Below are 12,381 nucleotides of genomic sequence, written 5' to 3' on the forward strand. Positions count from 1 at the left end.
CGTTAGTAGCAGAAAAAACCACATTGCAGTCTAATTCTTTGGTAATTTTTGCTACCGACAATAGATTAAACTTAAGTTCTGGCATAACAAGAATCTCACTAGTATAATTTTTGTTAAAAAAGTCTATTCCTCCTTTTCCTTTGACAGCAATGGGCGCTCCGTTGGCTGCAGCAACAGGCCCAATGCCATCAATAGAGTAAGGGGAATAGAGATGAGTGGACTGGTTAGCCATGTGATCAGTGGCTCCTGAGTCGACTATCCAATGAGAGCTGGAATCAAAACAAGAGATGAAGGCCATACCTTTAGCGTGATCAGAGGTGCTGATGGAGATACCTGCAGTTTTTTCAACTTGGAGTTCCTTTATCATTTCAGCAAGAGTCTCCAATGTGATGGACTTGTCTGACGAAGAAGTCATAAGGCTGGTCTGATTATATTCCTTCTCTATGTTCCCACTAACATTGTTGTCCTTCTTAAACGTCCCATTTGAGGTGGACTTGGAGGTATGACTTATACTCTATGAGGTTTTCCATGAATGAACCAGCATGTATCACGTGAATGGCCAATTTTTTTACAATGTGAGCATTTAAGATTTCTGCCTTCATCACGTTTACCCCTGAAATTTCTGCTATTTGTACCATGAAAGTTCACAGCAAATGCAGCCTTTTCATCAATCAACACATCTTGATTATTGTAGTTCAAAGTGCCCATAGCTTTTCTTTTTCACTCTTCTCGTATAAGAAGGGCACAAACTGAACTTAGCGAAGGTAGCTCATGCGCCATGAGAATTTGACTACGAAGATTCTCGTAGTCATTTGGAAGTCCAGCAAGAATTTCAAATATGCGCTCTTGTTCACGTTGCTTCTTGGCTGTAGAAAGATCGGTAGTCAAAGGAGCATGAACATCTATCTCATCCCAAATTCCTTTGAAGGTGCCAATATATTCATTAATAGGGGCAGTCCCCTTTTTCAGACTTCCTTTTGTTTGAGATAGTTGGTACATACGAGCAATATTATATTGTTCGCCACAAAGATCTTTGGTGGCTTGCCACACCTCCTCTGCGGTGTCTAGAAAATTAAAACATGCTGCTATCTTGGGCTCCATCGAATTGATGAGCCAAGACGCAACAATGTCGTTGATTGATCGCCACTCACTATATTTCGAATCATTGAGTGGTGGTCTCTTTGTGGTACCATCAATGTATCCGAGTTTAGATTTTCCACTAAGGAATCGAGTGACTGCCTTAGACCAAAGTAAATAATTGAGACCATCAAGCAAGGTATTAGTAATCTTGAGATTGGGATTACCTTGCTCGTGCACGACAAGCCTATGCAAAAATCCATCGCAACCTTGTAAAATAGTGTGTTGTTCATTATCATTTCTTGCTCCCCCTTCCTGCTCCATAGGTTCCTTCTTGTTTGGAGATATTTTTCTGCCTCAAGATGAAGTCTGCCTCAGGATGAAGGTTTACTGCTCTGATACCATGAAGAATTGAAATAAAACAGAATTTGAATAGAGCAAAGGGAAGAGAAGAGAAGACAATTTACGTGGTTCGGCTATTGTAGCCTACGTCCACGGAGAGAGATCAATCTTTCTTCTTCATTAATTGAATTACAATCATGCTCTACTATATAAAGTAGAGGCTAAAGACGTTAAGAGAGAAGGAGTTGCCAAAATTAAAGGAAACGTTTATTCAACGTTCACAAGAATTAATAAGGCTCCTTCCTTATTTAATCAATCAATGAATGGAGCAAAAGATCTCTCAACGTCTCTTTTAATTTTATCAAAGGATCATGTCTGAGTATGTTATTCCTTTCCCTAGTTGAATGATGTACTGTAAACCTACTCAGCCGTTGAAGTAAGCAGAAACTTTAGAGGTAATGCAGTTTTCTCCTAAGTAAACATTATAGTGAAGGAGGTTAAACATATAGATATTTGAACATATTTCTAAGTGCCGGATGAATAATTGAGATCAAACTTGACACCATATAACACCATGCCGAGGGTTTGTGATTGCATCAAAATACAAAATCCTCCCCACCACAGATCTCGTTTATAAATCCATACATTTATATTCCGGAAATATCAAAACAAGAAATTTTCCAAGTCGATCTACCCAATGTAATCTGTTTTAGGATCCCAAATATCTCTCCTCTCTCTTTCTCTCTCTCTCTCTCTCTCTCTCTATATATATATATATATATATATATATATATATATATATATATATATAGAGTTGGATCTCCGCACAGTTATCTCATTCGCATGTGCTCTCTGATGCAATGTGGGGGCACATGTGTAAGGGCATCTAATGATGTGGTTAAATTATAACTGTGTGGAAGCCTAGGGTTTAGGTAGGGGTAGGATATAAGCCATGCTTGACTTCTCCAAACTTGAAAAGAACCTTGATAGTGTCTAGGTAAGGCTGCACACGAGCCGAGCTGAGCATGAGCTTAGCCAGCTCGTATTCGACTCAACTAAAAAAACTAGAGCTCGAGCTCGGCTCAAACTTGTCTTGAGCTCCTTATAGCAAACTCAAGCTCGACTACACAAAATCAAGATTGAAGTTGAACTCGACTCGTTTAACCCATTTAACTCGTTTAGGCGTTAACTTGTTTAGTGTTAGCTCGTGTAAGCATTAACTCATGTAACTTGTGAAAATGATATATATCGAGGCAAAAAATGTCATTAAAAATAATGATAACATTGATATCAATAAGTAGGGTCATCAGCTTGCCATTACAAAAACAAAAATGGAAAATATTTAAGTTTATTGCAAACGGACAAAGTGTATCAATTCTCACTTTATCGATCCTTAAGGTCGATGGTAGCCGTTTGTGGCAAAAAGTCATGTTAAACCTCTTACTTATGTCATTTGTTATGTTTTCTAGCATGGCACCGAATTAAGATGATCCCTACATGGTGCGTGCAAGATGAATTAATCTTAATCTTAAAGTGATTATGAAGTTAGGATGAACAATGCAAGGATGGATAATGATAAACATTTGCTGAAGAAGATTTAGGGTTCAATGATGGCCTCTAAATGTGCAACAGATGGCTTGTTCAACAATGTAATAGCTTGATCAATCTTCCCAAACTTTTCCAGGACAACTAGGACTTTCAAATACGTTGTCTAGTTTGAGGAGGATGAGAATATAAGGCATTATGCAAAGTAATTAAAGTTACAAAACAAGATTTTCACTACAAAAGGGAGGTTATTATTATTGAAAATAACATTGTGGTCTATAAGGGAATGACATCTATGTAGGTAAAGAAGTCAAGAAAAATAATAATGGCATTGTTATCAACAAGGAGGGTCATCAATTTGACACTGCAAAAAGAAAAAAGATTAGTTGAAAGTATCTCTTAGACTTTTCAAATGACTTTAAGTTTGAGTATGCGAAATATCTAACATTATCAAATAGGACCTTCCCAACAAAAGGAAAGTCATTATTGTTAACGTTCATATTATGATCCATAAGGAAATTATATCCATGAAGGTAAAGACACCAAATAAAATAATAATAGTATTGTTATCAACAAGGGGGGCATTGACTTGGGAGTTTGCAAAAAAAAAGTGAAATCTCTAGAGATTATGAAAAACAAAAAGTATAAATATCAAATCTCACCCCATCGATCCTTAAGGCCGATGGTGGCCTTCCATGGTGAAAAACTACATTAAATCTCCTGCTTTTGTTATTCTTTAAACAACATTCATGTGTACAGTAGTTGGGATTTTTTTTTTTCAATGTTTTTGAAGTAGAAAAGGGAACATAAGTCACTAACGAAGGTGAAATGCCAACAAAACTGTGCGGATGACTTCTGCTCTTATATTACATTGAGTGAATATATGCAAAGTACAGAAATGTAAGAGCCAGGGATCCACCATCCAGTAAGAGTTGCAACTGTCCAGGCCATCTAGGTTTGACCGGCCATGGTTTCATGGTGGTTGTTTTGGGGTTTACACTAGCCTTTTTTTTTTCTTTTCTTTTATGGGTGTATATGAGAAAAGATCTAATGGAGGTTGATAGGATTGAAGTTTTCTTTATTATTTTCAATTAAATAAATGTCATACATTAATCAGTACTGTCTAATTTTCACGTAAAAAAATGTCAAGTACTGACTTAAAGTAAAATTTTTGTTAGCAAACAAAAAAATTGACAGGAACATAATGTAGTGGTAGAAGTAATCTTAAAAAAAAAAAAAATTGCAGCGTGACCGCTTTTCGTCTTCAAGCCTTGGTAAGACAGTTTTCGTGAAAATTAAGTGAGGTCATTCTTTAAAGAATTACAGACAATATTTTTTTAAAACAAAAAAATTATACTTTTACCATCTTTGCTGTCACCAATGTGACTTTATAATCAGAAACATTTCCTTGAAGAGGAATTAAGTGCACTTTTAGATGTTCTTCCTCGAAGGAGAAGCTGCTTTACACGCATTTCTACTGTTTGCATCTCTTTTACAGTAAGAGAACTGGAGCTCCATTCTTGTAGTTTTCCCTGTGGAATTATCGCAGTAGCATTTGAACCCATTAAACTGTTGATGTTCTTCCTCGAGGGAGAAGCTGCTTTACACGCTGCTTTCCAAAAAATGACTGTTTTACACGCAGTTGGGCAGTTCAAGAAGAAGAAGCAAAACCATTTTCGTCGTTTTGTTGGGAAGCAAAAGAAAACCTGCCTCTTGGCGGGGCCTTTAGCATGGCCATAGGCGAGTACGTGTCCCTCTACTCCCAAGTCGACATCGAGCTCGCTCAGATGGAAAGGGAAAAGAGGTACGCCGACGTCGAGTCATCGCCGGAGAATGAGGAGAAGGAAAAGGAGAAGATGCCGAGCCCATTGCAGGCGGCGGGGGCGTCGGCGGTGGCCTTCGGCATCGGAGCAGTGTTGCCGCTTCTGGCCGGCGCATTTATCAATCAGCACTGGGTTAGGATCGGCACTGTCTCCAGCTCTGTTTGGTTGGGCTGGTGCATTCCTGGGAGGCTCGCCCATTTACAAGTCAACGGTTAGGGTTGTGGTCGGAGGGAGGGCTGCCATGCTTGTTACCTTCGGAGTGCTGAAGCTCTTTGGCTTGGTGTTTAAAATGGATATAAGCGGTGCTCACTAGCTTAACTGTAAGGCGCATGGTTGTTGTTACTGTGGAACTTGAAAGAGAAGATTATAGAAAATAGAAAAGCATTGAATATATGATATTTATTTAAAACTAAATCCCATTAGAACCCAACCAGATGTTGTTTCTTAAATCCAAATACAATCCGTTCTCATAAACGGCGAACATTAAAAAACGAGACGTTGAAAACTGTGGAAGAGAGAACCTTGGGAAAATACTTAAAGGACGTCGGCCGGCCAACCATTGTACAAAGATGTCGATGGGCGGAGGAGCTTTAGGGGTTATGCTCTTAGCGGGAGAGCGCGGTGAGGCGCACCTTTCCGTATACGTATTCGCACTCGTATGGCCATCAAACTCAGTCGCAATCCATCAACAGGAAAGGAACCGTTCCATTGGAGCCCTTTCAAATCCAAACGGGCACTTAGAACAATCTATTGGCAAGTTCATTTAATATTTTGCTTCCTTTTTATCTTTTGACGTAATTTGTTTCGGAATACTTCATTAATGCATAGTACTTGGTTTAGGTCACCCGCGTTTCTATGAAAAGGGTTTACTTACCAATAGTTCAAACCACATACATGAAAGTAAACTATAAACAACGGTAGGAGTGAAGTTGGAAATTTTATTTTATGAAACAATAAACATAAATATATAGTAAACAAAATTTTAATTGGTCATAAAGCAGGTCTCATGGACTTAGATTCATCCAAACTAAACCACTAATGTAAGTTTTTAGATTGCACTTGTCTTTTCAGTTGCAGTTTTCTGTAAATATAAATATATTTCTTTACACAACTCCGAAACGATAAATGTACGCATTTTAGTAAGGTCATCCTGGATGTATGTTGTACCAAAAAATTCATATGAATTAAGATGGGAAAAGGGCATGAATTAAGAAAACAAAAAAATAATTTGGAAAAATGCGATCCGGGAAAAATAGGCTTAAAGAGATACTCTTTCAACGGAGTCAGATACTGGCACCAGGGTGTGCGTGGAAAAGGCCCACTTGCTCGTCGGCTCCCTCACCTCCACTTTTTTTTTGCACTTTCTTCCGTCTATAAATCTTGGCGTGTGCCGTCCACACTCTCACCATCATCCACCCTCTCTCTTTCTTTCTCTCCCCTTTTGAGGAAGATGTCGTCACAAGGCCCTCCGGCTGCTGCTGCTGCACAGAGGAACGCAACAGTTCATGGACTGAGATCGCCGGACACGGTGGTGACGATTCCACCACCATTACCAGCGGCGGAGCTGTCCAAGGGCAAGGAGAAGACGCCCTTCGACTACTCCGAGCCGCCGTCCTTGGCGCCAACGACGGCCTCGTCTCCGTCTCCGTTGAATTCAAAAGTGGTTAGCAACTCAAGTAATGCATGCTTGCTATGCCTCCGCTCTTCTTCTGGACGTGCATGGAACACGAGGACTCTTTTTCTTGCTCACCAAGAAAGCCTATCTGTGTTTTTTCTTTTTATTTTAAAAGAGCGATGTTCCTATAACTAGTTTCATGACAAAACTTTTTTAACTTTAGAGTTTTAAAGTCAACCTACTTTATAAGTTGCCTTCTTTTCCCTTTTGCAGTTTACACTTAAAATGGTCCGTACGCGACCTTCTTCTTTCCTATAACAAAGATTATTTCTTGAGTTTTGCTAACTTATCTATCTTTTGTTAAATAAATAAAGCTTTGCCATCTGGGACTGAAAGTCTATAGCGCTTTTCGTTTTTCACACGAAGTAATGCACTTCATTGATGAAGCGAACTGTCCAGCGATAGCTTCCAATTAAGCAGGTTACAATTGGAGACATAAAAGATTGTGCATTTGATATCTTCCTCTTAACTTCAATTTTTGAGCAGTAGTACATCTAAAAAAGGGAACAAGTTGTTCTCCCGCTCCCCAACTTGGCAAAATTCTTAAATACAAAATAGAACATAGCCTTTTTTAATACATGAGGATACGAAATTAGAGAGCTAAACCTTTGATTTTCCCGAACGATGCGCCTTACAGTTAAGCTAGTGAGCACCGCCTGTATCCATTTTAAACACCAAGCCAATGAGCTTCAGCACTCCGAAGGTAACAAGCATGGCAGCCATGAGAATTCTATCAATATATTTCTTTCGCTTCTTCAATGAAGTGCATTACTTCAGGTGAAAAACGAAAAGCGCTATAGACTTCCAGTCCCAGATGGCAAAGCTTTATTTATTTAACAAAAGATAGACAAGTTAGCAAAACTTTAAGAAATAATCTTTGTTCAAGGAAAGAAAAAGGTCGCGTATCGGCGTATGGGCCATTTTAAGTGTAAACTGCAAAAAGGGAAAAGAAGGCAACTTATAAAGTAGGTTGACTTTAAACCTCTAAAATTAAAAAAGTTTTGTCATGAAACTAGTTATAGGAACATCGCTCTTTTAAAATAAAAAAAAAACTGCAGATAGGCTTTCTTGGTGAGCAAGAAAAAGAGTACTCGGGTTCCACGCACGTCCAATGCCTTCCACAACCCAATCATGTCTCTGAAAATTCAATTGCTGTTAGAAGAAATAGACAACTCAATATGAAGGTTTACGGGTTTATCTCTTCTGTTAATGTCAGCACTGAACTCGTTCCACTATGGTTATTGAACTCCGTTGTGGAACAAATTTGGGGATTGCAGAATGAGTCCACTCTTTGGCTTAGAAGTCGGAACTGATTGCCTCGTGCAGATACGGTCTATGTCAACTCCTTAACTTCATCCGACAAATGTTAAGATTCGAGCTACTAGTTAATTAAAACTAGCATCAGTTTTTCACTAACACATTAGAAACTACTAATTGGAACATCAGTTTTTCATGCGCGCACACTGCTATTTCGTTGACTATTCAGTGACTCTAATTGGTGCTTTCAGCTGGAGAAGAAAAAAAGTGTCCATGTCTAAGTTGAATTTTCAATTTCATCGGCCGGTAAGCTTCCGTCATACCCCTTTATACGAGTGATTTTTCTTGGCTTATCTAGTTTGTGATGTTACACGGATGCACCACTTGGTTACCGGGCTTAATTATCACCTGCAAATTGCAACTAAAAAGAAACACCGTTTCATTTTTCTTTAATAAAATATTTTATGTTTTTGAGACTTCCCACTTGGAACTAAGTTACATCACTCTGTCGGATCTTGGTTGTATTCAAGATGTGCTTTCTTGTTCACATTTAAACTCATAGTATGAATGGGTAGGCTATATCTGACAAGCCAGAATATATTATTATAATTGGATATGTTCAACTTTTCACATATTATTGGCATTAGAAGAGATAAAAAGAGGAAAAATATAGAAGAAGGCGAAAGAAAACAAGATCGAATTGAAAATGCACAACCTGAACGAGCACATCCTGTTTATAAATTCTATGGGCTGCCCTCTACCATTTATCAACTCGAACCGTCATTCCTATGAAGTCGAAGGAATTCTAAAATTTGATCTTGGCATACCCTGTGACACATCATAAGAAGATACTCTGCTAAAAGTCTTTTTTTTTTTTTTTTTTCTATCCCCTGGATCAATACCTTCTCTTGTCCAGGAGCAATGGTGCAAGCCTGTTTTTCTCATATGCAGGAAAAATTAATCTGACAGAATGTACCCTGATGCTGCCAGAAATAAAAACATAGATGAAATAAAAAATAGATATCATAGTTCACTACTTAGAAGATCTAATCAATTATCTAATGCTCCTTCCCTTTGCCCGATCTAAATGTCTCAATAGGGATCTCCTCCCACAAAAGGAAAAAAAGACGTCCACAGTAAGTCCGAAGGTAAATAAAACAGGATATCAGGCTGAGACTGTGTGCATGAATTGCTTCGATCCTGCCATCAAGTTTACAAACAGTTTCAGTTCCTTCTTCTAATGCTCAGGAATCAAACTAACACACGTAGACACATCCTGGCCAGGAGAGGAAGGAGTCTCTCTCTCTCTTCAGGCATTTCTGCTGGCTCTCCGGATGCCTCCATTGTTGCAATAAAATGCTGGATGTATCATCGACGTTAACTCAGTCCATTCTTGGAAGAGATATCTTGCGGCTAAAAAGCTTCCCTCGGTCAGGGACCACAGGCTTAGGAAAGTCAAACCAACTTTTATATTTAGCAGGTTTAACTTGTCGCAGTAACAAGCTATATTCTGATCTGGATTACAGTAAGGAAGCAAAAAGGGCATCAAAGTTTGTAAACAGACAGGAATTTTCTCAAGGTAAATCTTACAAGTACAGTCTTAAGTCTTTCGGGTCGTAATTTCTTGAGTTGCTCTTTTTCCTGGTTGAACAAATTATTTTGGTCCCTTTTCACCATTTGTTACAGCTCATGACTCCCCTTGCTAGCTGCCGCGCTTAGGATTATAAAGTTTTCTTAGGCCAAAAGCTAGACGTTCTACTGGAATACTATAAGAAACAAAAGAGAGAGAGAGATTTCATTACAATCGTGGACTTTTTCTCTAGAAAATATGCCAAAGCTTTAGCTCTTCTAAAATTGGAAATCTTGCTTTCTCAGGGTAAATATTTCTCCATGAGCAGCAAACAGTCTCTCAGGCTGGCAGTTTCTCTAAAAGTTTGCAAGGTAATCTTCTTGCTATAGTGGTGAATGGGGTTTAGAGCGAGTGGAAAAGCTACAGTGAGATGGGGAGGAAAATAATTTTCCTGTATAGGTTACAGTTAGCTTTTCATATTGAAGGCCTTCCCTGGCATCTCCTTGCTACATACATTGAAGACCTTTCCTTTCATATCTCTTGTGGTTTACATAATTGTTGGATCATGATGCAATGGCTTTTCTCTGTACTCAAATCCTATCTTTAGGAGTAGGGACACTTGAACTTAACAATTTGTCGCGAAGATGGAGTCGACCCCCTAAATCTTAAACTTCAATAGACTATGTGGCTTAGGGACCTTCGTTTAGCTGTAGGATATGGGACGACGACAGACGCTTATGTAGCTATTGTGAGTTGATGCCAGTGATGAGATCATATTGCACGTCTGAGATAGAAAAAAGGCATATCCCTAAGGGGGGAAGAAAGAAAACAGATGGTAAAACTGTGAATAGGACCATTTGACATGATTTAACCAGGGTGTACTCTGGTTAAGCTCAATCCTCAAGTGTTTTTTCTTGTGAATTACTTGAAAAACCTAAGAACTTAAGACTGACATCTGTAAATTGGTTAAAGCTAGTCTTGGAAATGGAGATTATGTATACATATAATTAGTAAGAATACTATGCTATCTCTATTCTCATGGAATGCATATTTAATAAAGTGAAATTGTACATGTGGGAAACTTTGTTCTAACTTACCCTAAACATGGCACTTATTGTGTATTTCTTTCTTCGAATGTTCGTTAAATGTTTAATAGAATAAAAAATAGGCTCAGTCATCATAGACTTGCTGGAAGCTATATGTGCATCCACACGCACACTCTCTTCTTGGGTAGGGTTGCATTATTAGTAAAAATTTTATGTGATTAAACAAAATAAGAAATAAATAACTCGAAATGTGAGAGGTTACCTGCTTCATCAAAGTGGATCAAGCCTTTTTCTTTTGGGCTGTTTTTCCATAATAGCATTGCCTGTTTTCGATCCATTTGTCCATATTTAAAATTTGTCAATCTGTTTCCTTTGGGTATACTTGAGAGAGCCAAGAATACTAATCGGTTATGATGTATAAGACCGAAGGCAAGAGAGTTCAGTAAGAGGACAATTTTAACGTTGTTGCAAGAATGACTTAGGTATAAATAAAAAGTAAAGATTATTTTCAAGGCTGTGAAAATAAATAAAGTACGGTTATTTCACAATTCGTTAATAGATGAAAAAGAGTAGACTACATATATATAGGCACATACGCACACACATGCCTCTCTGGCTTTGGTTCTAGATCAGGGTCTACTTTTGTGAGATTGGGTGTGAATAAGAGTAGCAAAAATTCTAAACTTCAATTGGTCATTTATATTTGCTACTTGTTTGTCAAGGAAGTGCTTGAATACACCGACAGATCGTCATTGTTTGAGGAACCTATCTTAAAAATTGAGGCAGATTCATATAACATTGTATAACAACAGTATTTTATGAATCTATCCTAATTTCTTGAGATATATTAAAAAACAAACAACATATTACCTTTGAGATGCAGTGATGGACGTGTCCCTGGAAGAAAGAATACAAATTCCAAATGGATGATTTTGAAATGAAATTGACATTTGTACTGCTCAAAATACTAACAAACATATTTGTAAGAATTGAACAAATATGACTGAAATTGTTAGGGAGGTAATGTTGGTACTAAAGTTAAATTAGCATGGTCAGTACCGAAGTAACTCGAAAATGATTTATCAATCAAACAAAAAACTGGAAAAGTGTTTGATAAATAGTTTATTTTGATAAGAACATGAAGCACTGATGTGAGGAAAATATGAATTCACGATAATCAGGTATATATTTATTTATACAGTCGAGAGGTCACCAACTCAAGATGATTCGCGGAAGCTGGCGAATGAATGGACGTCTCATCAGCAAATTCCATACAAGGTATATCTCTAGGCACAAAGAAATTATGCCTGTGCATAAGCTCTTTTTTAAGCTATTTAAGCTTATACAACTATAGAAACACACACTCTCTCTTTCCACCTCAAAACATGAATGTTTTTTTTAGCTTGATTCAGAAGACAAGTAATTCTATATAAACATAAAGTTAAAGAAAATCGTGCCTATGATTGAGTTTGTGAGGAGACCACCACTCCTCTTTACTCAGAACGCATGTGTATAAATCTACAGTTTTAATTAAAGTAAATCAAACCAAAATTTTAACAAAGTCACTAAACCAACCTAATTAGCATATAGCTGTCACCATGATTGGCCATCGTTAAATAATTATTGGATCACATCTTGAGGTTACGTTTTGATGTTTGAGTTTGACTATAACGCCCGAACATATTAGTTCACATTATTTCTTGCTTGTTAGTTGTTTATCCAAATGACGCGTACCCCAAAGATGTGTGTAGCATTCGTGTCTTCAATTTGCATTGCTCATCCCTATATCATGTTACGTCACATTGTTCCACAAAATTATTTGGAAGCATGAGATTGATTTCCTATTAAAAAAAAACCTCATCTGCACTCTATAGAACTTTTTAAATAAAAGGATCCATTGTTTTAACTTTTTTATTTTGGAATAAGACAATTATTAGTCAACTTTTTTCATTTTCGTTTCACATAATTTTTCTTTGTTAGTCTGCTAAGTCTATGGGCGGAGGGATGGGGGCTTATGAGGGGCCTTGGTCCCTTCTCAGATTTTAA

General features: G+C 37.7%; 1 pseudogene; it reads left to right on the forward strand.

The window, feature by feature from the left end:
• Positions 1 to 1,126: 1,126 nt before the first annotated feature.
• Positions 1,127 to 5,100, forward strand: LOC116262638 (vacuolar iron transporter homolog 1-like; annotated as a pseudogene).
• The last annotated feature ends 7,281 nt before the right edge of the window (positions 5,101 to 12,381 follow it).

Source organism: Nymphaea colorata, chromosome 10 (genome assembly GCF_008831285.2).
Source record: "Nymphaea colorata isolate Beijing-Zhang1983 chromosome 10, ASM883128v2, whole genome shotgun sequence".
Taxonomy (NCBI): Eukaryota; Viridiplantae; Streptophyta; class Magnoliopsida; order Nymphaeales; family Nymphaeaceae; genus Nymphaea; species Nymphaea colorata.